The following is a 21,735-nucleotide window of genomic DNA, read 5'->3' as shown; positions in this document are numbered from 1 at the left end:
TTAATCCACCAGACGCTTGGGGGGAAATTGACAATACAACCACCCCCGAGTCTCCCAGTCCGTGAAGAGGGAGGGGTTCTGGCTCCCCACGAATCTAGGTCTTTTCATGAATATCTTTCCGTTTCCATTGCATAAAGGTCTTTCATGCAATGGATCCCTAAGTATTGCCTATCTTTTCATTCTATAGTAAATTCTATATATACATATAATTACATATATATACTTAATCCTCACCTGACAATTTATTCCCATTGATCTTTAGAGAAAGTGGGAGGTGGGAGAGACAGAGAGAGAGAGACATCGATGTGAGAGAGACACATCGATTGGTTGCCTCCTGCTCGCACCCCTACCATAGTGGGGGTTGAACCTGCAACCGCGGTCCCTGCCCTTGACCAGAATCAAACCCGAGACCCTTCAGGCCACGGTCGGCGCTCTATCCACTGAGCCGAACCGCCGGGGCAGGTGTGGTGAACCGAAGGCTCTGCGATGGGGAGGCGGTTCCCCATTACCCATGTGACTCCAATGCAGCCTCCAGGCCTTTATGGGGGGGGGGGGGGCTCGGAGGAGGAGCCCTGATGCTGGGAGAGGCCTTGGGGAGGAGAGAGGCTTCCGTGCTGGTGAAGGCTCTGGCGCCTGGTCTGTGTTGAGGGCTCTACTTTGCCACCTTCCAGCTGCCTGACTTTGGATAAGTCCCTGGAACTCTCTGTGCCTTGATGTTCCCTTCCGGGAAATGGGGGCCCTGGGAGTCACCGCAGGCGGCCGGTGGGGTGGTCTTCACCGAGGGCCCGTGAGTGCAGGCAGGTGCTGTCGTTGGCGTTAATGTTGGGGGGACCCACGCCGACCGAGTCCTGGGCTCTGGACCCAGGCTGCCCGGGGTTCCGTCCTCGCTGTGACTCACTCCAGCTGTGGGGACTCGGGCTCGTTAACTACCTTTCTGTGCCTCCGTTTCCTCACCTGGAAAAGGCCGGGCGACCGTCCTATCTCCCGCGATAGGTTTCTACTCCGGCCGTGAGGAGTCCCCACAAACTCACACGGGGCCCAGCCGGGCCCTGGCCTCGGGGCGAGGCGGCGGGATTGCCCTCGAGTCTGTAAGGAAGGGAATCTGGCAGAGGGGGCGGGGGGGGGGGGGGCTCCCGGGCCCCGGCTGGGGTCGGAGCTGCCACACTGTTGCTGTGTGAAGGTGGCCCCGGGTCCTTGTTACAGCAGCAATAGCACCCCTGGGTGGGGGGCCAGCCAGGCGGACGCTGTCTCCCAGGGCCCCGCCCACGTGTGTGTGTAGAGCAAAGCCTTCCAGGATTCCCCCGGTAACTGAGGGGGTGTCCTTAGCACGAAGGGGGTGCAGAGGTGAGGTGCTTGTCAAGTAATTTGCCCGGGTTTTGTCCAAGGGGAAAGCTAACCGGCTGGCCACGGGGCTCCGTGGTTGAGCGTCGACCTAGGAACCAGGAGGTCAGGGTTCGATTCCCGGTCGGGGCTCAGGCCCGGGTTGTGGGCTCCATCCCAGTGGGGGGCGTGCAGGAGGCAGCCGATCCATGATTCTCTCTCATCACTGGTGTTTCTCTCCCTCCCTCGCTCTCAAATCAATAAAAATATTTTTTTTAAAAAAGAGAACCAGTCAGTGAGCGTCGCTTCCGTGGATGTTAACCTCTGACTGAGAGAATCTGCTTCTTCTCCTCGTTCGCCCCGAGGCAGGCTGCTCACGCCTAGCTCCCCGCGGGGCTACAGCAGCCAAGATTCGGGGAGACAGAGAAGCCAGTTGGCCTAGAATGAGGGTCCCCGTCCTGGGCGCGGCCGCAGGGCCCCGGTGCCCCGTGGGGGGGCCCCCCACTGGCTGTGGGCGCCTGGTGGGGAGATGAGATCAGCCAGCCGCCATAATCCACTTTGGCGCCTGCCCGCCCTCCATCGCAGCCCGGCCGCGGGGCATCTGGAACCGGCTTCCAGGGAGATAATGCAGATGAGCGCTTCTTACGGGAATCCTGTAACCTTCCCGCTCCCGGGACCAGAGCTGACTTCAAGGAAGACAAAATGTGGCAGCCTCCCCCCCTTCCCCCCCCCCCCCCCCCGTGGGGACCTGGGGCAGGAGCAGTGAGCAGTAGAAGGCGGAGGCGTCCTGCGGGGGAATATACCTTCAGACCAGCCGGCCCAGCGCTCCTCCGGCCCAGAGCCCTCAGGCAGCCCCGCTCGGCCTGGACAAGGACGGAAAGGGCCATTCACTCTCACTGCCTCCGAGCTGAGTCAGCACCAGCTGCAGGGGGGTGGGTGGGGGGGTGCTCACAGCTCAGCCCAGCTCATCAGGGGTCGGGTGGCCACTCATGGCTCCCCCTGGCCCGTGGGAGCTGCCACGGGAGAAGGAGGTTCCTCACCTGAAGGCTCCCTCGAGCAGGAGCGTGTGAGGGCAGGGATAGGACAGACGGAGGTGCTTAAAAACCAGGCACGCTTTCGCCAAGTAGCATCTCTCTCTTGCCCGGCCGGCCTGGCTCAGCGGTTGAGCATCGACCTAGGAACCAGGAGGTCACCGTTCCATTCCCGGTCAGGGCACAGGCCTGGTTTGTTCGCTCGATCCCCAGTGGGGGGCGTGCAGGAGGCAGCCGAGCCATGATTCGCTCTCATCACTGATGTTTCTCTCTCCCTCTCCCTTCCCCCCTGAAAGCAATAAAAATATATTTTAAAAAAAATAGCAACTCTCTCTGGTAGACAATTTCTGCATCACCCCAAGCACATGACAACTTCTTCTTACGCGGCTTGAAAACGAAATATTCGGCTCGGCTCATTTCCACCCTGTGCTTCTCTGGGGGGAGGGGGTGGGGGGATGTGGGTACAGTTAACACCCAGGCAATCTGACAGCAGCCGGGGAAACGGGAAGGGCTCCAGACAGGATTCTGTGCCGAAGGTCATTGGGGGGCGGGACGGGGGGGACCACTTTGCAGGAGACTCCAGGCGGCATCGGAACATGGGGGGCTGGTGTTTACTTTTTAAATTGAACATTTGTTTTTCTTGAAGGAGCAGCCACGCGTAGAGGAAGGTGGGGGACACAGGAGGATAGGTGACAGCTAAACCTGACGCATGGTGGCCGCAGGCCGAGGGGAGAGACGCCGGTTAGAAAACTCACCTGCAGGCGTGTGTCTTCTAAAACCGCCTCTAACAGGCCTCCCTCGGAGACCAGGACTTCATTAATCCCAGGTTCGTGAAACAGGCCCGAGCTCCACATTCTGCAAAGCACAGAACAGGCTCGGGGCCTCGGGCATTTGCATATAAATAGAGCTCCGATCCATAGGAGGAGGGGGAAAATGACTTTCTACATTTTTATATATAATTCTCACTAAATTAGCCTTTAAAAATGTCCTTGTCATGTAGATCGATTTTTTTTTTATGTCCCTAGTTAAGCAACGAAAATGAAATTTCTTTCCCCAAAGAAAGAGCCGCCGCGGAGCTCAATGAAAACCTTGGTTACTAAATCCCAGGCTGATGCCGGGAAACACGGGGGACACGGCTGCTCCCTGTGCGGGTGCGGAGGGCTCAGGGCCGCCGTCCTGGGTCCTGGGTCCTGGGTCCTGGGTCCTGGGTCCTGGAGCTGGTGGAGGGCACGCAGGCCTTGCGCTGTGCTGCCTGGTTATTCGGGGTTCCACCCAGATTGGGGGTGGGGGGGCTCTGGGACCAGGAGATATTTAGGGAAACTGCCGAACACACAAGAGAATTTTGCTAGAGGCCGTTCACACAGTAGCGGTTTTCTGCTTCATTGCAACAATGTATCCACGGGCACGCAACAATGTATCCACGGGCGCGCGCAACAATGTATCCACGGGCGCGCACACCTCCCTGTACTAATGCAGGTGGGAGTGGGGGAGGAAGGCAGGAGCTGCAGCCCCCACGAGGCTGAGGCCCCCCAGGAGTCTGAGCACCCCCCTCCCCACGAGGCTGAGGGCCCCCCCCAGGGACACAGGACCTTTTGAGCCCCGGTGTCTCCATCTGAAAAACGGTTTAATAAGCGAGTCTTTATTGCTGTAAATGCCCAGCAGCTAACCTTGGTGAGGGGCTTGGAGCCAAGCTTACGAGGCGGCGATGAGATTGTCTGATTTTCAAAATTACCTTCTTTAAATTTTTATGGCCGGATAATATTCCCATCCTGTGTCTGTGCCGCCTCGTCCCCATCCGCTCGCCCATGGGCGGACACGCAGTTGCTCCCGCGTCTCGGCGGTTGTGAGTGAATGCCTCATTGAACTTGGGGGTGCGGACGGGGAAGACGGGGAGACCTGTCCTGGCCTTTTGCTGACGCCACTGCTCACTCAGCGGCCGAGGATTGTCCTCATCGTGAGGGAATTGCAATGGCCTTGGCTTCTATGCTCAGCTCGAGGGAGCGCAACCTTCGCTCACTTTCCCTCATTTCGGATCACACGAATGCCCAGCTTTGCTCGCTTTTACTGACATATATATTATCGTGTGTCTTTATTGATTTCAGAGAGAGGAAGGGAGAGGGAGAGAGAGAGAGAGAGAGAGAGAGAGAGAGAGAGAGAGAGAGAGAGAGAAACATCCATGATGAGAGAGAATCATGGATCTGCTGCCGCCTGCACACCCCACGCGGGGGCTCAAGCCCACAACCCGGGCCTGTGCCCTGACGGGGAATCGAACCCTGACCTCCTGGTTCCTAGGTCGATGCTCAACCCCTGAGCCTCACCGGCCGGGCTGGCTTCGCTCAGTTTCAGTGAGCAACGACTGATTTCACCAAAAACAAATCAAGACGCGTATAAAGAGGGGGTCCTATTGGAGGCCCCGAAGGGCCAGAGGGGCGTGTTGAGCCGGCTGGCCGGGCCCTCACACCCCCCGGCCCCGCCCGGAGTCCCCGCACCCCCTGGTCCCGTCACGTGCGTTCGCGGTGGCGCTGGACGGGGATAAAGGGCATCGGTTCCTGTAGAGCCAGGTGTCTCGCCATGAATTATGCATCCGCCGCGGGCGCCGTAAACCCGGCGCAGTAAGTAAATGTCACCTCGGTTCTCCGGGAAGAGCGCCCGGAGCCGGAGGCCACTGTGGACACAGCCACGGCGACTTTCCGCCTAAATGTCAGCGCAGGGGGAGCTCGCTGCCCCCACCCCCCTCTCCCTGCTCACCGTCTCTGACCCGAGGCCGCGCGGGGTGCTGTCCGGGACGTGGATTTCTTCTTAACCAGCAACGTAGTGAGTGAGGAGGACCATCGGGCGGACCCAAGGGTCTCGGGTTCGGTTCCCGGTGAAGGGCACGTCCCTGGGTTGCAGGGGCGCGTGGGGGGGGGGGCGGCGGGGAGAACAAATCGATGTGTCTCTCTCATGTTGATGTTTCTCCCTCTCTCTCCCTCTCCCCCCTCATCTTTTCTCCCTCCTACAGTCTCTAAAAATCAAGAGAGAGAGAGAGAGAGAGAGAGAGAGAGAGAGAGAGAGAGAAACACATTCACGTCTGTATCGCCAGCAGCTGCTGAGCTGGGATTCGAACATGCGGTGTTCGCTGGAACCTAAGTGCCCGGCGCGGACGCTGCCCTTGTCTGCAGTGCGTGGGCCCTGCTGGCACCGCACCCAAATGGGCGTGACCTCCTAATGCAACCACAGCCTTGTTCACTGTGTGTGTCTCGGGCACATAATCCAGGGAGGGCTGCTCGGCCGCTGGCCTGGCTCAGGGGTGGAGCGTTGACCTAGGGACCAGGAGGTCAGGGTTCGATTCCCCGTCAGGGCACATGCCCGGGTTGTGGGCTCCATCCCCAGGGTGGGGTGTGCAGGAGGCCGCCGGTCCATGACTCTCTCATCATGGATGTTGATGAGAGAGAGATAGAAACATCCATGATGAGAGAGAATTAGGGGCCGGCTGCCTCCTGCACACCCCCTGCTGGGGATCTGGCAGCAACCCCGGGCCTGTGCCCTGACCAGGAATCCAACCGTGACCTCCTGGTTCCTAGGTTGACACTCAACCCCTGAGCCTCGCCAGTCGGGCAGAAATTCCCTTTCGAGGCCCCAGTTAAGCCCTGAGGAAAGTCCGTGGTGGTTACGGTAAAACCGTTTTTAAAGGAGTTTCTCCTACGTCATTGTTAAGTCCGAATTCTTTGCTGTCAGTTCCCACGAACATTGTGGACCCGGTCCCTTCACTGTTACCTGTCGTGGCCCCTGTGACGGCGGAGGTCATGCTCACCCAGCCGATAACCCGCTGAGGACAGACTGGCCGCACGGACCCTCCATACATGCACCGTGTGGGCATGACCAAGCGTGTCCCTCATCAGCTCATGCGACTAACATGTCGTAAGCGTGTGCCCTGTTGCCGGGCTGTGTATGCAAGAGGGGGCACAAAAGGCTGCTAATGCAGACTGGGGCCCCCTCCCAGGGTTCAGCGGCTCCGGAAACAGGGTCTAGGGAAGGTAAGTAAACGGCTCCTTGAGGTCTCTGAGCCTGGACTCCTGGTCTGAGCATCCCGACGTCCCTTAATGACTTCAAGTGTGAAGTTCTGTGACAATCAGTTGATTCTCTCTCTCTCTCTCTCTCTCTCTCTCTCTCTCTCTCTCTCTCTCTCTCTCATTGGAGATGAAGCCATGGGGAGGCTGGTCACCTTGGAGAGAACAAGGACCCGCGCTACCCTATGCTGCCACCAGGGGGCGGTCAGTGCCTTCCACACAGAGCTGGACCGTCCAGCCCTCCTCTGGGTTAGTTCCTTCATTATGAGGATCCATCAATGCTATTGGGAATATTCTATTGATAATACGGGAGAGCCCTGGCCGGTGTGGCTCAGTGGGTAGAGCGTCGGCCTGCGGACTGCGGGGTCCCGGATTCGATTCTGGTCAAGGGCACAGGCCCGGGTTGCGGGCTCGACCCCCAGTGTGGGGCGCGCAGGAGGCAGCCGATCCATGATTCTCTCTCGTCATTGATGTTTCTCTCTCTCTCTCTCTCTCGCTCTCTCTCTCTCTCTCTCTCTCTCTCTCTCCCTCTCTGCAATCAGTTAAGACAAATATATTTAAAATAATATTGGGAATAGCAGGGGTATAGGATTGAGGCTTGTCAAGTCGCAGGTGCTCTTCCGGTTTAGTATCCGGTTTAATCTGCGTGACAACTTGGCGAAGCCGTTTCCTCATCTCCGTCTGGCAAAGCATCCTCTCTCTGCAGGGACGCCTGTCTCGGGATTGAGGCGCCCGTTCCCCCCCCCCCCCCCCAATCCAGCATTTCCTCATTTTCACCAACGACATCCGCACAGATGTCCTGTTTCCGAATAGGATCGCGTTCTGACGTCACAGGGGCCATGCATTTTAGGGGGACGCTAACGGGGGACGCTGACCCCAAGGAAGGGCGACCCTCCAGCACAGCACCCTTGAAACGAAAGGTTGTCCAAGGAGCTGTCGCGAAAGTCCTATAAAGTCCCCGATTTAAAGTGATTTACAGGCCCTGGCTGTGATCCATGCATTTGTCTCAACTCCTCCTGCGTCTATTTCTAATTTTAGTGGCATCGATTAAAGACAATGAGTTCCATATAATTACTGTTCCCAGAAGGCCCTCCTGCACTCTTGTTATTAGTCCCTGGGAAGGGCTCTGTGATGTCTAATAGATCATCCCTAGAATTTCCCTCCCCCCTCCCCCCTCCCCCCTCCCTCCCTCCCTCCCCCCTGCCCCTCCCAACACGCGTCCCTCCCTTCTCCTTTGTTCCATTGAAGCAACCAAACAAACAGGTAGCTTTTCAAAGCCTTCCCGCGCCTGGTCCATGTTCCCCCCCGGGCTGTACAAACAGATAGCTTTTTCAAGTTGATATTTTGCCTCTTTGGAAGTAGAGCTCCGCGCATGTTTGTCTACTTGTCAGAAGATCTCTCTTCAGTGTCTGGGTAGCTGGAGAATAAACATCGCTCGGTGTGAATGACTTCATCACATCTTAGAAGACCCGCATCTCCCGGCTGCATCGGCTCTGAATTCTAAAAGCCGAGGGCCCTTGGGTGTGAAAGTCCTTTGTTTTGGGTCCACATAAAGCTGCTTTTTCTCCCCCCCGGCATCTCCTCTGACCTGACCATGCCGGCCGCTTACAGGCTGGCGACTCGTGAGTGGCTTCATTCAAGAGCACAGCTTTCCCCCGGGCTCTGCGTCCAGGGAAGGCTGCTGCTCTTTTGAGGCTGTGAAGGAGGTAGTCTGGCCCCCGCCGACGTGGCTCAGTTGGTTGGGTGTCGTCCTGTGCCCTGGAGGGTCCCTGGTTCGATTCCCAGGAGGGGGCGTGCAGGAGGCGGCAGGTCCATGTTTCTCTCTCTCTCTCCTTCTCCCTTCCTTTCTCTCTAAAAATCAATACACTATTCTTATTTTTAAAAGTAGTCTTGACGTCGAGATTTGATTAAATGAATTCATGCCATTGAGTGGAGTTTTAGAGTGAGTTGGCGCCTAACGTAGCAGTAGGCTGAGGACCCCAACCCTGTCTGTCTGAGGTTTCCTGGTTTTAGCACTGACAGCCCTCTTTGTGGGAGCTCGCCCTTGGAGCCCCGCCTCCTGGTAGCCCCGCCTCCTGGGAACCACGCCTCCTGTTAGCCCCACCTCCTGGGAGCCCCGCCTCCTGGGAACCACGCCTCCTGTTAGCCCCGCCCCCTGAGAGCCCCGCCTCCTGGGAGCCCCGTCCCTGCAAGCTCCACCTCCTGGGAGCCCCGCCTCCTGGGAGCCACGCCCCTCTGGGAACCACGCCTCCTGTTAACCCCGCCCCCTGAGAGCCACGCCTCCCCGGAGCCACGCCCTTCTCCCAGTCCAGGCAGGGTTCATGAGCGGCTTTATAACGATCCCACTTGTGTGTGTTCCATTTAATGCCTAAAAGGACTCAAAAAGAACCAAACGTTACGCGCTGGGAAAATCGCCACTTCACGTTGGAGCAAACGTATTGACACGCACGATAGTCTCGGGGCCCTGGGGAGTGAGGTGAATTACAGCAGCAGCAGGAGCTGCGGGTCCTCTCCGCACGCCCTCCAGCCCCTGTCTGAGCATCGAAGAATGACACCCACAGTCCAAACAGGATAAGGAAGAAGGAACGCAGGCCCTGGGCGCCCAGCAAGGACTCCGGGGGGCTCCCCAGAGCCTCTTGTCCCTGGAGAGGTGGGGGGGGGGGGGCAGGGGACGTGTCTGTGGGATTAGCTGGGTCATTTCAAGATAAGGTCAACTAGGAAGCAGGGAAGCGGGAAGCAGCCCGATCCAAGGGGCCTGGATGCTGGGAGAACTGGGGGGGGGGGGGGGGGGGGTTACTCAGAACAGAGGGCCTCAGCGGAGAACCAGCCTGGAGGGGGGAGAGGGAGGGCTCAGGCTTAAACTGAAATGAACTAGCAGGTGGGTGCCGGAGGGGAAGACCGGATTTGGAGGCCGTGGCCTTGGAGACCCTGGCCCTCAAGGATGTTCTAGAAACATCCTGAACATGGCCACCTGGGTGTTGAGAAGAATCAGCCGGGCGTTTGGGGGCTCCAGACCACCTGTGCTGCACACACCGCACCCCAAATTGTCCACAAGCAATCTCGGCCCACGGAGGGGAGCGTTCTAATTATTGGGGGGCAATGGAGCTCTCTTTGTTTGGGACCGGCACCTCCTTGCGCTGGGGAGGGTCAAAGCATTTCCGTCGCGAGTCCAACATCCAGGAACACGAATGATTAAGCATCGGTGGTAAAGGCAACCGGGCCTGCTGACTCATGGCTTGTGTGCTCAGCCCGCCAGTAACTATTGGGAAACGCTCTGTATGTAAAGGGTTTAAATATTTCAGAGACTGTGTCCCATCGGGTAAGACGTTAGCCTTGTGGCTCCAGCTCAGGAGACGTAGGCATTAATTTTAGGTTTGCAATTTTAAGATAATTTACCTGAGTCTGAACAAGATCGGAATGTTTAAGAGAACCCGGGAAGCCTCTGGAAGTTTATGGGCCAGATTTACGGGGGCTGCGTAAGCATCGAAGAGAGCTTTCTCTGTTAATGAGGCACACGCATTGCTTGAAAGGAAGCCAAATACACTAAATTTACGAACGCAATTTGAAATATTCAAAGGAATTTAGTCCGCGGGCCCATTAAGACGTCCTCTTGGAGCGTTCTGAAACAGTAGATTTATAAATGGAATATTAAAAATTTTCAGCCAAACTCCAAGGCTCTAATGAAAACAAAACGTTTGAGATGTCTGCTTTAATCTGCAGACGGTTAAAAAAAGAACAAAAGTGCCCTGGCCGGGTAGCTCCACGGGTTGGAGCGCCGCCCCGTAAACCACAAGGGTGTGGGTTCAATTCCCGGTCACGGCGAATCGCTGGGTTTCGGGGTCAAGCCCCAGTCGGTGTGTGTACAGGAGGCAACCGATAGATGTTTCTCTCTCTCTTCCTCTTTCTGAAATTAAAAAAAACCAACAACATTAAAAGCTTTTTTAAAAAAAAAAAAAGTAGGGAGGGGGTACCTGGCGTGTATCAGAAGGGGCCCTGGGGATAGAGATGATGACAAGAGAAAACATCGGGAGGTGGGGGCCTCAGCTGGTGATGATGACGATGACGATGACGATGATGATGATGATGGTGATGGTGATGGTGTGAAGGAAGGTGTGTGTTTACCTCAACCCCATGATACCCGATGAAAAGGAAACGAAACGTGAACAGGTAGACCCAAGACCAGGAAGTGTGATTCTAATCCGAGTCTCTCCATCTAGGGCCTTAGATGCAGCCCTTCGGATGGGTGACGGCGGGACCACGGGTTTGACCACGGAGGCCACAGAGCTGGTGCCAGAGGCCAGACGCGTCCGGGTCGGCAGGAGGCTGGCCGGCTCTCCGGTGGGCGTGAGGCTGAGTGTACGCGCCCCCCGCGCCGTCCCTTTATCGCGTCTAAGGCTCACGGGGCTACCGGGCAGCGACGGGGACGGGAACGTCCCATTTTCAGATCCACGCTTACGGATCAGCCTTGGCTTTCTGTTCCGAAACGTTCGCCATCATTCTGCTGAGCGGAAGAAGCCAATCAGAGAAAGACAAGTAGCCCACGATCTCACTCATGTGTGGAATCTAATGAGCCAAATAAGCTGATGAACAAAAATAGAGCCAGAGCCATAGAAGCATGAACAGACTGTGGAACCTCAGAGGGAGGGCGGGGGAGGTGGGTGGGAAGAGACCAACCAAGGAACGCGTATGTGTATAGGCGTCACCCGTGGGTACAGACACTGGGGCGGTGAGGGCCTGAGCCGGGGGGTGGGGGGAGTGGGCTGGAAGGGGTCAATGGGGGGGGGGGGAGAAAGACCTATGTAATACTTTCACCAATAAAGATTTAAAAAATAATAATAATTAAGAAATAAAACGTTAACGATCCCCCCAATAGAAGTGTACATGCACCTGAGTGAAAGCCGGCAACCCTACCTTCCTGCCCGTGAGCCACGGCCCCTCTGACCCCAGGTCCCGCGTCCGCTCACCGGCTGGGCCCGTGAGGGTTGGATAAGGCTGATGTCCTGTGGGGGTGGCTTTCCGCGGCTGCCCTGACAGCTCTGGCTTTTCTCGGGGGGGCTCCCCAGGGCGGCGAAGAGGAAACACGTTCTTCACCCCCCAAAGGAGAGAGCCCCCCACCCTCCGTCATCGAGGGACTGCCCCGCGGCCAGGGGAGTGCCGTGAGGCAGGTAGGTTTCACCTGCGTGGCCTCAAATCGGTCTCCTCTGCTTATAAAAGTATTATCCATTGTCCGCTCTTTGCTCTGCAGACTCTTCGGATTGTCTGACGTGGACCCTGGGTGTGTGAGACAGTGAAGAGAAGGGAGAAATGGATGGCGCTGCTCCGTTCCCCTGCACCGGGGGGGGGGGGGGGGGGGGGGGGCGGCCAGGGCAGGAGGCCCCTCACAGCGGGCCCCTGTGACCCTTGTCGTGGACCCCCTGTCAGGTGGCACCACTCCCCGTCCTGGGGGCAGAGCACAGCCCAGCCCCCAGCCTAAATGGGACCACCCAGCCGCCGCCCAGAGTCCGGGACGGATCCCCCCTCTGTGAGCGTGGGACCGGGTGGCTGAGCCCCAGCTTCCCAGGAGACAGACGGGCGCCCTCCAGGGACAGGGATGTGCGTCACATCTGTGGGTGCTCCTGGTCCCAGCAGGCACTCCCTGCGTGTGGGTGGGCCCGGTGCTGCCGGGTTTACCTGCTCAGATCCAGACCCTGGAAAAGGCTCCGAAATCTAAAAATAAAACCATGTTAACAGGCTCTCGACAAGGCCCTGGGGCGATCCCTATTGATTTCAGCTTCACACAGACTTTGATTTCAAAAAAAAAAAATAAAAGCTTCTGGCAAATCGCTCCTGTTTCAGGCGTGTTTTGTCGGAGGCTCTGTCCCAGCCTGTGGATCACGCGTGTCCTCCCGTGCAGGCGCCAGTGGTCATTGAACGTGTTGCTTTCTTTGCGTACGTGTCTCCCCTTGGCGTGTCCTCAGCCAGAAGATCTCCAAAGGGCGCATGTGATGCACTAATTACCCCCCCCCCCGCCCCCCGGCCATGTGCAATTAGCAAGAAGCTCACAGTGGAAATAAACCCAAAGCTACGGCAACGGTAGCGACACAGTAACAGTCCTGGAACCGGGTAGTGGATGTGTGGGCGGGCGTTCACTCGGCAGCGATTTCAACTCTTTTTTTTTTTTTTTAATGTTTACGATCAAATGATGGCAAACAAGCCCGTGGTCCCACATCCCTGCCTCGCTCCGTGGGGCGTGCGTGGCCCGTTCCGCTCATCGCTCGTCGCCTTCGTCATCTTGTTCCTCGAGGCCTTGAGCGTTCCTGGTGCCGGTGGCCGCGTCAGCTGTCCTTTCAGGTTAAACCAATGTCCTGGGTCCGGGTTGCCAGGCCCCCCAGGGTCTCCGGAGCCCTGTCTGTCTGGTGCAAACACGGAGACAGCCTGGGTTCCGCCTCAGGAGGGACTCGGCGGGGGGGGGGGGGGGGGGCGCGGGCAGGCAGCCCGGAGCCTCCTGAGAGTGGACTGGTCACCGGAGGGGCTGGGGAGGGCTGTCACCTGGCTTTTTATGTTATATACGAGAGGCCCGGTGCATGGATTCACACACGGGTGGGGTCTGGCCGGCCCGCCCCATCTGGGCCAATCGGCCTGGTCGGCTGGGGGAGGAAATGTGAGAGGTTGGTTGGTGGGCCGGCTCTGCCCAGAATCAGGGTGTGGAGGGCCAAGTAGGGGCAGGGCGGGCCGGTCCCACTGCCTGGTCAAACTCCAGTCAAACTCCCAGTCGAGGGGACAATTTGCATATTACCCTTTCATTATATAGGATATCTTTATTGATTTCAGAGAGAGGAAGGGAGAGTGATAGAAACATCCATGAGGAGAGAGAATCATGGATCGGCTGCTCCCTGCATCCCCCCTACTGGGGACGGAGCCCACAACCCGGGCCTGTGCTCTGACGGGGAATCGTACCCTGACCTCCTGGTTCCTACATCCACGCTCAACCCCTGAGTCACGCCGGTGGCCGGGCTCACCTGGCTTCTCAGGACCCGTTCCAGGCGGGAGGCAGGGTGGGACGCACTCGCAGCCACCGTTGCTGGAGCCCCGGGCTCCCGACCTCGGGGCTGTCGACATGTTTTATTCAACGCGCATCTCATTGTTTTAATAAGTAACGGGTAGCACATCCCGGTCCCTCCCTGCAAAGCCTGCCGTCGCCGCCGCGGACCGCCGAGACACCCTCTCTGCGCGGAATGCAAATGCCGGTGCCTTGTAAACGGTGCGATGTACACGCACGTGCTTCCAGCTTTATAATCATTTTTTAATTTCACTTTTAAATTGCCGCTGACATTCGAGGCTGTTTTACATTCCCGCCGGGTGTACGGCGTCGTCTTTCGAAGTTTGGTGACGCTGAAGGGTTCTCTCCGGGGCTGAAAACTGTAATTAAAACAAAAAAACCAAAAACAACCTTCGTTTCTGCCTCTCAAACGATGAGGACAGGCGCCCGCCCACCGCGGCCAGCACAGTTTTCCTTTGCGTCCATCATCGGGTCCCGGGGAGGGCTTTTCCTTCCCGGGGCTCCTGTCACAATCCGTGCGAGGATGTGAGGGAGACACGTGGATTGGTTGCCTCCCGCTCGTGCCCCCACCGGGGCCGGGGATCCAGCCTGCAACCGAGGTACGTGCCCTTGACCGGGGATTGAACCCGTGTGGGTGCTCTAACCACTGAGCGAGCTGGCCAGGGCCTGGCGGTCCGGGCCCCAGGTCCCGCTTTCCTTTCACTTGAATGTAAGAGTCTGTCCCTTAGCCCAGAACCTCCCGAGAGGGGTCCGGCGGCCGCGGTTAAGGGAGGAAATGAAAGGCTGCCAGGTGGGGGCGTGCATCACTCCGGGATATTTTCAAGCCCAGATGTGACCCAGTTTCATTCCCCGTCGATGAGTTTTCTTAAAAAAAAAAAAAAAAAAAAATGATGCCTCGGCCGGCGTGGCTCAGGGGTGGAGCACCGACCTAGGAACCCGGAGGTCACAGTTAGATTCGCGGTCAGGGCCCAGCCCGGGTTGCAGGCTCCGTCCCTGGTAGGGGGCGGGCAGGAGGCAGCCCATCCACGATTCTCTCATCATTAATGTTTCTCTCTCTCCCTCTACCTCTCCCTTCCTCTCTGAAATCAATGCAAATATATTTTTTTAAAAAAAGAAGAAGAAAAAATGATGCCTCCATGTGGGTGGGGGGTGGGGAGGCGAGTCCCGAGTGTGCACAACTTCCGTCCAAAAGGCAGAGGCTCCATGCAACTCTGCAGGGAGCAGGAAAGGGGGCGGGGCTTAACCGAGGGCGGGGCGGGGCTTAACCAAGGGCGGGGCGGGGCCTCACGTGCCATCAGGGGACCTAGTGGCGGGGCCTGCTGTCATTTCTTCCCATCAGCTTCCCATCAGCGGCGTTGCTTGGGGCCTCGGGTTCCCCACGTGTTCGTGGGAGCGGCACCCCCATCAGCCCCTGGGTTCCTTCTGGGCGAAATCAATACAATGTAACAGGAGCAGGCTTGTCAGAGTGTGTCCGCCGGGGCCTGTGGGCAGATGCCGGCGCCCTCCCCCCGCTCCCCTCCCCCCTCCCCTCCTCCCCCCTCCCTCCGCGCAGGGATGGAGCGGTTGCCATGGCAGCCGCCGCACGTGGAGAGCTCCCGCTTGTCGCAGCGGCTGCCCTGGAACCTGACAGACTTCACACCGTCTCTAGGAATTTATAATTTTAGCCTGAAATCAGCAGGTTCTGTGCGGTGATTAAAAATGTTCAAATTTATGCGCGGCCCTTCCACTCAAAGCCTGGACCCCCCCCAAACCCCCCCCCCCAAATGGGAGGAGGCATAAACACGGCTTAGACTCAAAGGCCGAGTTTGGGGGGGTCCCAGGTGCTGCTGCTAAGGGGATGTTTGGGGGTGTTGTTCCACGTGGGTGTGGCCGCCTTCTGGGTGGCAGGAGGCCTCGGAGAGGAAAATTCCCCTGCTGAGACCAGGAAATGCCCTCCCAGCTCTGCCCCTCGGGGAAAGGGTGGCATTGTTCCCCATTCTCCCAGCGCCCCTGCCCCCCTCCCCCCCCCAGACCCCCATCCAGGAGCCTCAGTGAGCCACGGGCTCGCCCTTCGCCCTTCGTTCCTGCCGGAGGGACACCCCCTAGGATTGTGGTTAACACAGCATCAGGGACAACAGCCGCGTCCCTAAGAAATGCAACACTGCTGCCCGGCTCGGGTGGCTCAATGGTTGAGCATCAACCCCTGAACCAAGTGGTCGCTGGCTCGATCCCCAGCAGGGGGCGTGCAGGAGGCAGCCGACCGAAGTCTCAGCCTCATGGAGGTTTCTCTCTCTCTCTCTCCCTCTCCTTTTCTCTATAAAGTCAATGAAAAATATATATTTTTAAAGTGAGAAGGTTGGGAGCCCACGCCTGCTCGGAGGACGTCCCGGGCGGTTCCCGTGACCCCGCCGGGCAGCTCCACGCGGGGCTCCCGCCGTCACAGGCCACGCGCTGTGTGTCCGCCGTCCACGCGTGTCCGTCTCCCGGGCCGTCTGTTGTCCGGGGGTTTACCGCCCAGGAGCCCCGCTCCTCGGCGGGCGGCTCTCCCTCCGGAAATGCTGGCGGCACGAACAGCTGAGCCGGCGATCCTGCTCGGATGTGAGTGTGGAATCCACGAAGGTGGGGTCTCTGGCCTCCCCAGGCCCCGAGGCCGCCGTTGGGCCGCGGGTCCGATGTGCTGTGTGTGTTTGATTTCCAAGCGGCTTCAAAACATGTTGTTTATTGTTTCAGGGCCCAAAGATCCGCGCCCCCCTCCCCTCCCCTCCCCTCCCCCGGCGCCGCCTGGCAGTCCAGCCAACGCCAACCCTGCATAATTAATTTGTTCTCGGCGTTGCTCACCTGCATCCTGCATCCGTGCCCATCACCTCCTGGGAGGCAATTAATCATCCACTTGGCAGCGTGGCACCAGCTCGATAAGGTGGCCTCTCGCCACGCGGGCGGGCGGGCTCGGTCCTGGAAGGTGCCAGGATCCGCCTTCGAAGCGATGCCAGGCCTTCAAGGGCGGCATTCCCCCCCCCCCGTTTCTCTTGGGGGGCGACGGGGGGGACATTAACAGCTTTTTGTTTTGATTGTTAAGTAGCCAATCGCGTCTCCCTCCCAGTGGCAGCGGCTCCCCTCCGTCCTCCCTCTTCCTGATGAAGAAAGATGTCTCTCTCGCCGCCTCTTTACTCGCAGGATGCGAGGAGCAGGTGCTCCAAGCCGCGTCCCCAAAAGAACAGCGCGTTCCCAGCACAGAGTCCCGCGAGGACGCCGAGCCTGAGCCCCGGCACCGCCTCCCGACGCAGACGAGGGACAGACAGCCCGTCAGGAGGAGGAGAGCCGGGCGCACTTGGCCGAGGCGCCCGCCGGGCCCGGCCTGAATGGGCCTCAGAGCCGCCCAGCAGCCGCCGCAGCTGCCCAGGGTCGGCCCTGATCACAGGGCTGAAGTCGGACTGAAAACAATCCGTCTCCATTACCTGTCCCTCGAGCTGGGGTCTGGGCGTCCGTGTGCAAATGCAGCCCAGCCCGGCCGGCGTGGCTCGGGGGGTGAGCATCCACCTAGGAACCAGGAGGTCAGGGTGCCATTCCTGGTCGGGGCACAGGCCCGGGTTGCGGGCTTGATCTCCACTGGGGGGCGTGCAGGAGGCAGCCGGTCCATAACTCTCTCTCATCATGGATGTTTCTCTCTCTCCCTCTCCCTTCCTTTCTGAAATCAATAAAGACATATTAAGAAAAAGAAAGAAGAAAGAAAGAATGAAAGAAAGAAAGAAGAAAGGAAATGTAGCACCAACTTCTCCTTGCAGGGCCCTGGCCAGTGCGCTCAGTGGTTAGAGCGTCCGCCCACGCACCAAAGAGTCTCAGGTTCGATTCCAGGTCACGGGCACGCACCTCCGTGGCGGCTTCCATCCCCGGGCCTGGTTGGGGCACGGACGTGCGGGAGGCCACCGATCAGAGAGAGAAACATTGACGTGTGGGAGACACATCGACTGGTTGCTTCCCACACGGCCGTCAGCGCTCCCTCCGACATCCCATGTCTGTGTCCCCCAGACGACGGCTCTTCCCCCCGCGCACCTGCTCCTGCTCCTGCGGTTCAGGAGAACCAGGCCCGTCCTTCCTCCCAGCGGGGAATCCCTCACGTGGTCACGTGGTGCCGGTCAGCACACACGCACACGCACACACACGCACACGCACCAGCTTACAGCAGTGTCTGATCCCTGTGAGAAGCGGGGCTTCTGGCACATGAATAACGCGCGGAAGTCGGCGTGCAGTCCCTTTGATCCCTCCGAGCCTTTATCAAAGGAAGATAAGATACACCGACGAGCACCCCCTGAGAATAGCGACCTCCCTCGACCCCGGTCCTCGGCACAGCTTGACTCACGACGGAGGGGAGCAGCTTTGTCTGCTGCGAGGAAGGGAAAGTAGGGCAGCCGTGGGAGATGATTCTGCATCGCCCAGCTCGGGGCGAGGCTCCGCTCCGGCGTTTTGTGAAATGGGACACGGTGCGGCCCTGCCAGGGCCCTTTCACGGAGGGATCAGGCCACATGCAGACACGGGCATCGGCACCGGTTGTGAGCCAGGTCATTCTTGTAGGAACATGGAATCCAGCCCTGTCGGCGCGACTCAGTGGTTGAGCAAGCGTCCACCTAGGAACCGGGAGGTCAGGGTTCGATTCCTGGTCAGGGCACAGGCCCGGGTTGTGGGCTCCATCCCCTGTTGGGGGCGTGCAGGAGGCAGCCGATCCGTGATTCTCTCTCATCGTTAATGTCTCTCTCTCTCTCATCATTAATGTCTCTCTCTCTCATCATTAATGTCTCTCTCTCTCATCATTAATGTCTCTCTCTCTCTCTCATCATTAATGTCTCTCTCTCTCATCATTAATGTCTCTCTCTCTCATCATTAATGTCTCTCTCTCTCTCATCATTAATGTCTCTCTCTCTCCTCTCTCTCTCTCTCTCTCTCTCTCTCTCTCTCCCCCCCCCCCCCCCCCACCTTCCTCTGCCTCTAAACTTGACTTTAAAAAAGAAGGACACACAGGATTTGATCCTATGTTTTCAGAACTGTCACGCTTTCTAGCTTCACGCACTGTAAATACTTTGGGAACAAACTCAGCCAGCAGCCATGATCCCTTTCAACACCACACTTGGCTCAAGAGCTGCTGATACTCACAGTGCAGCGGTCGGGTGCCCGACGGCGGCGGGGACGCGCCCGTTCCGTCTTCTTCGGTGGCCAGCAGTGGGGTTTTCCTCTGGGCGAGAGAAACAGGGGCCTCGAAGGTGCTTCTCGGGCAACGTCGTTTCCCCGCGCCGTCTGAGAACCACGCCATCCCACCCTCAAGGCCAGCCCACAAACAGGGGTGGCTTTCCGGCTCCCGATGACTTATTTCCCTTTGCTTTTCACTTCTTCACGCCTCGGCGCCCACGGCATTGCGCGCCATCACGTATGGGTTGGAGCTCAGTGACGGGGAGGTGCCCCGGCGCGTCTGATCGCCTGCGTCGGGCGAGGTTATTAAAACGGTGCAAATATAAGTCGCCATAGCAACAGCAGCATCCGTTCCTGGCCTGTTTCATAATCTCGGGCCCGGAGAAAAGGGTGCAGGCTGAGCTGGGAGGCAGCGTGAACACAGCCACTGCGTCATGGGCTGTAGAAACCCCTCAAGCTGACGGGCCGAGTCCTGGGAGGGTCCGGAGGGACGGGCCTGGGCCTTCCTTCCTCTCTCTCTCTCTCTCTCTTTCTCTCTCTTTGTTTTAATGCATTGTTATTTGTTTCAGAGAGGAAGGGAGAGGGAGAGAGAGATAGAAACATCAATGATGAGAGAGAATCATGGATCAGCTGCCTCCTGCACGCCCCCTACTGGGGATCGAGCCTGCAACCCAGGCATGTGCCCTGACTGGGAATTGAACCATCACCTCCTGGTTCATAGGTTGATGCTCAACCATTGAGCCACACTGGCCAGGCTCCAAACCCGTTTCCCTCCTGCTCTTCCTCCACTCCCTGAACTCCGGCCACCATGGTCCTTGGCAACCCCAAGTGCCACCTCACCTGTCCCCCCCACAACCTTTGAAGCCGCTGTTATCTGTGCCTGGGACCTTCCCCCCAGACCTCCTCCTACTCGACCTCCTCTCCTTCCTCCTCCTCCCCCTCTTCTCTCTCTCTCTCTCTCTCTCTCTCTCTCTCTCATCCTCCCTCTTTCTCGCCCCGAGGTGCACACAGTCCTTGAAGAAGTGCCCACACAGTCCTGCCTTAGAAATAAACAAAGAATCGGGGACTGCTGGCCTCGCTTCGCTCTCAGCCCTGAGGACACGCCTTGGCTGCACTCCCAGGCGGAGATAAAGACGGGAGCTTTGTCATTTCTCTGAGGCTGAAGGAATTGGAACACAGAGCTAGAATCTGGCAAAATGCTGCGCTGTGTTAAGTGAGAATTAATAAGGAGTTTCATTGGACCCGTCGGGGGAGTGTGGCAAGTGGAGTAGTTCTAACGGCTTCTACTGGGGACGATACAGGAGATGCCAGCTAGTGATGATGGTGGTGATGATGGTGATGGTGATGGTGATGGTGATGATGGTGGTGATGGTGATGATGGTGATGATGGTGGTGATGGTGATGATGGTGGTGATGATGGTGATGATGGTGGTGATGGTGATGATGGTGGTGATGGCGATGATGGTGGTGATGGCGATGATGGTGGTGATGGTGATGATGGTGGTGATGGTGATGGTGATGATGGTGGTGATGATGGTGGTGATGATGGTGGTGATGATGGTGATGGTGATGGTGATGGTGATGATGGTGGTGATGGTGATGATGGTGGTGATGATGGTGATGGTGATGGTGATGGTGATGATGGTGGTGATGGCGATGATGGTGGTGATGGCGATGATGGTGGTGATGGTGATGATGATGGTGGTGGTGATGATGGTGGTGATGGCGATGATGGTGGTGATGGTGATGATGGTGGTGATGGCGATGATGGTGGTGATGGCGATGATGGTGGTGATGGTGATGATGGTGGTGATGGTGATGATGGTGGTGATGGCGATGATGGTGGTGATGGTGATGATGATGGTGGTGGTGATGGTGATGATGGTGGTGATGATGGTGATGGTGATGGTGATGGTGATGATGATGGTGGTGGTGATGGTGATGATGGTGATGATGGTGGTGATGGTGATGATGATGATGGAGATGGTCTTGATGGTGATGATGATGACGATGGTGATGATGATGGGGGTGATGGTGATGATGGTGATGATGATGGTGACGATGGTCTTGATGGTGAGGATAATGGTCGTGATGACCTGCGTGTGTGTGTATGTGTGTTTTGTTTGCCAGGCGATGATTGACACATGTGTTAGCATATCTGCATGTGCTGGCTGACGCCTTCAGAACTAGCTTTGAGAGGAGGTCCCAGAACTGCAGAACGACCCTCTCAAGGGTGCATGTGCCGGGCATTTTCTGGTACAAACCCACTGCCCACAGCCCCAGAACTAACTCCTCCGTGACGGGGCCACCCCTGCTAAGGTGGGGGCTGCCCACTGTTCACATTTAAAAACCAGTGGGCACAGCACTGCTCCCACGGTGCCTCCAGCCTCGGCGTGCTGTCGGGAGCTGAGGCCGGTGCCAGAGGCTTGGCCGGCCTCCCGGAAGCTGCCATTTTTCTTCATTTCCTTGGAGCCGAGCGCGTTGTTGAAACAAGCGCTCCTGCCTAATATGTCAACACGGCAGAAATGGATGCGGTAAACCAGGGATTGTTAGAAGGAGCCAGAGACGCGTATGGATGTTTCCTCATTAAGGCTGTCAGTCTCGCGCGGGCACCTGCTAGAGATGCAAGGCGGTGCTCAGCTCCCTCGTTGTTGCAAACCTGTCTCCGAAGGTAAACACCTGTCTGGGGCCAGCACACAAGGTGACGGCGTTGAGACTCTGCAGGGCCTGGTCCTGGCACCGCGCCCGGGCTCAGGGCGGGGGAGTCAGGGATGTGCACCCCGTTCGTTCTCTCGTGAAGACCCTTCCTCCTGCGTAGGCGCTGGGTCTGATGGCGGCTTGAGTGGCCACAGGACGAAGGGGCCAGGGGACATCGTACTTGACCTCTGAGCAGCATTGGACCCAGGCAAATGGCTCCCTCTTCTTGGAAAAATGTCCATCAGGTCCGGCCGGTGTGGCTCTGTGGCTGAGTGTCCACCTAGGAACCAGGCGGTCACGGTGTGATTCCCGGTCAGGGCACACGCCCGGGTGGCGGGCTCCGTCCCCAGGGGAGGTCACGCAGGAGGCAGCCGATGGATGTGCTCTCTCATCGATGTTGTTTTTTTCCCTCTCTCTCTCTCTCTCCCTCTCCTTCTCCCTT

At 57.9% G+C, this 21,735-nt stretch overlaps 1 long non-coding RNA gene across 1 annotated transcript; it reads right to left on the bottom strand.

Annotated features, from left to right (window-relative positions):
* Window positions 1-12,416: 12,416 nt before the first annotated feature.
* Window positions 12,417-18,846, bottom strand: LOC308535358. Its single transcript, XR_013997257.1, has 3 exons — window positions 18,564-18,846; window positions 13,399-13,798; window positions 12,417-12,788 (listed from the first exon to the last, which is right to left on the bottom strand). It is a non-coding gene; the product is annotated as an uncharacterized lncRNA (long non-coding RNA).
* Between the last annotated feature and the right edge of the window lie 2,889 nt (window positions 18,847-21,735).

The sequence above is a fragment of the Myotis nattereri genome, assembly GCF_964212035.1.
Source record: "Myotis nattereri genome assembly, chromosome: 19".
Lineage (NCBI taxonomy): Eukaryota > Metazoa > Chordata > Mammalia > Chiroptera > Vespertilionidae > Myotis > Myotis nattereri.
Note: the sequence above shows the minus strand (reverse complement) of the source record. Positions and strands in the feature narration are given on the sequence as shown.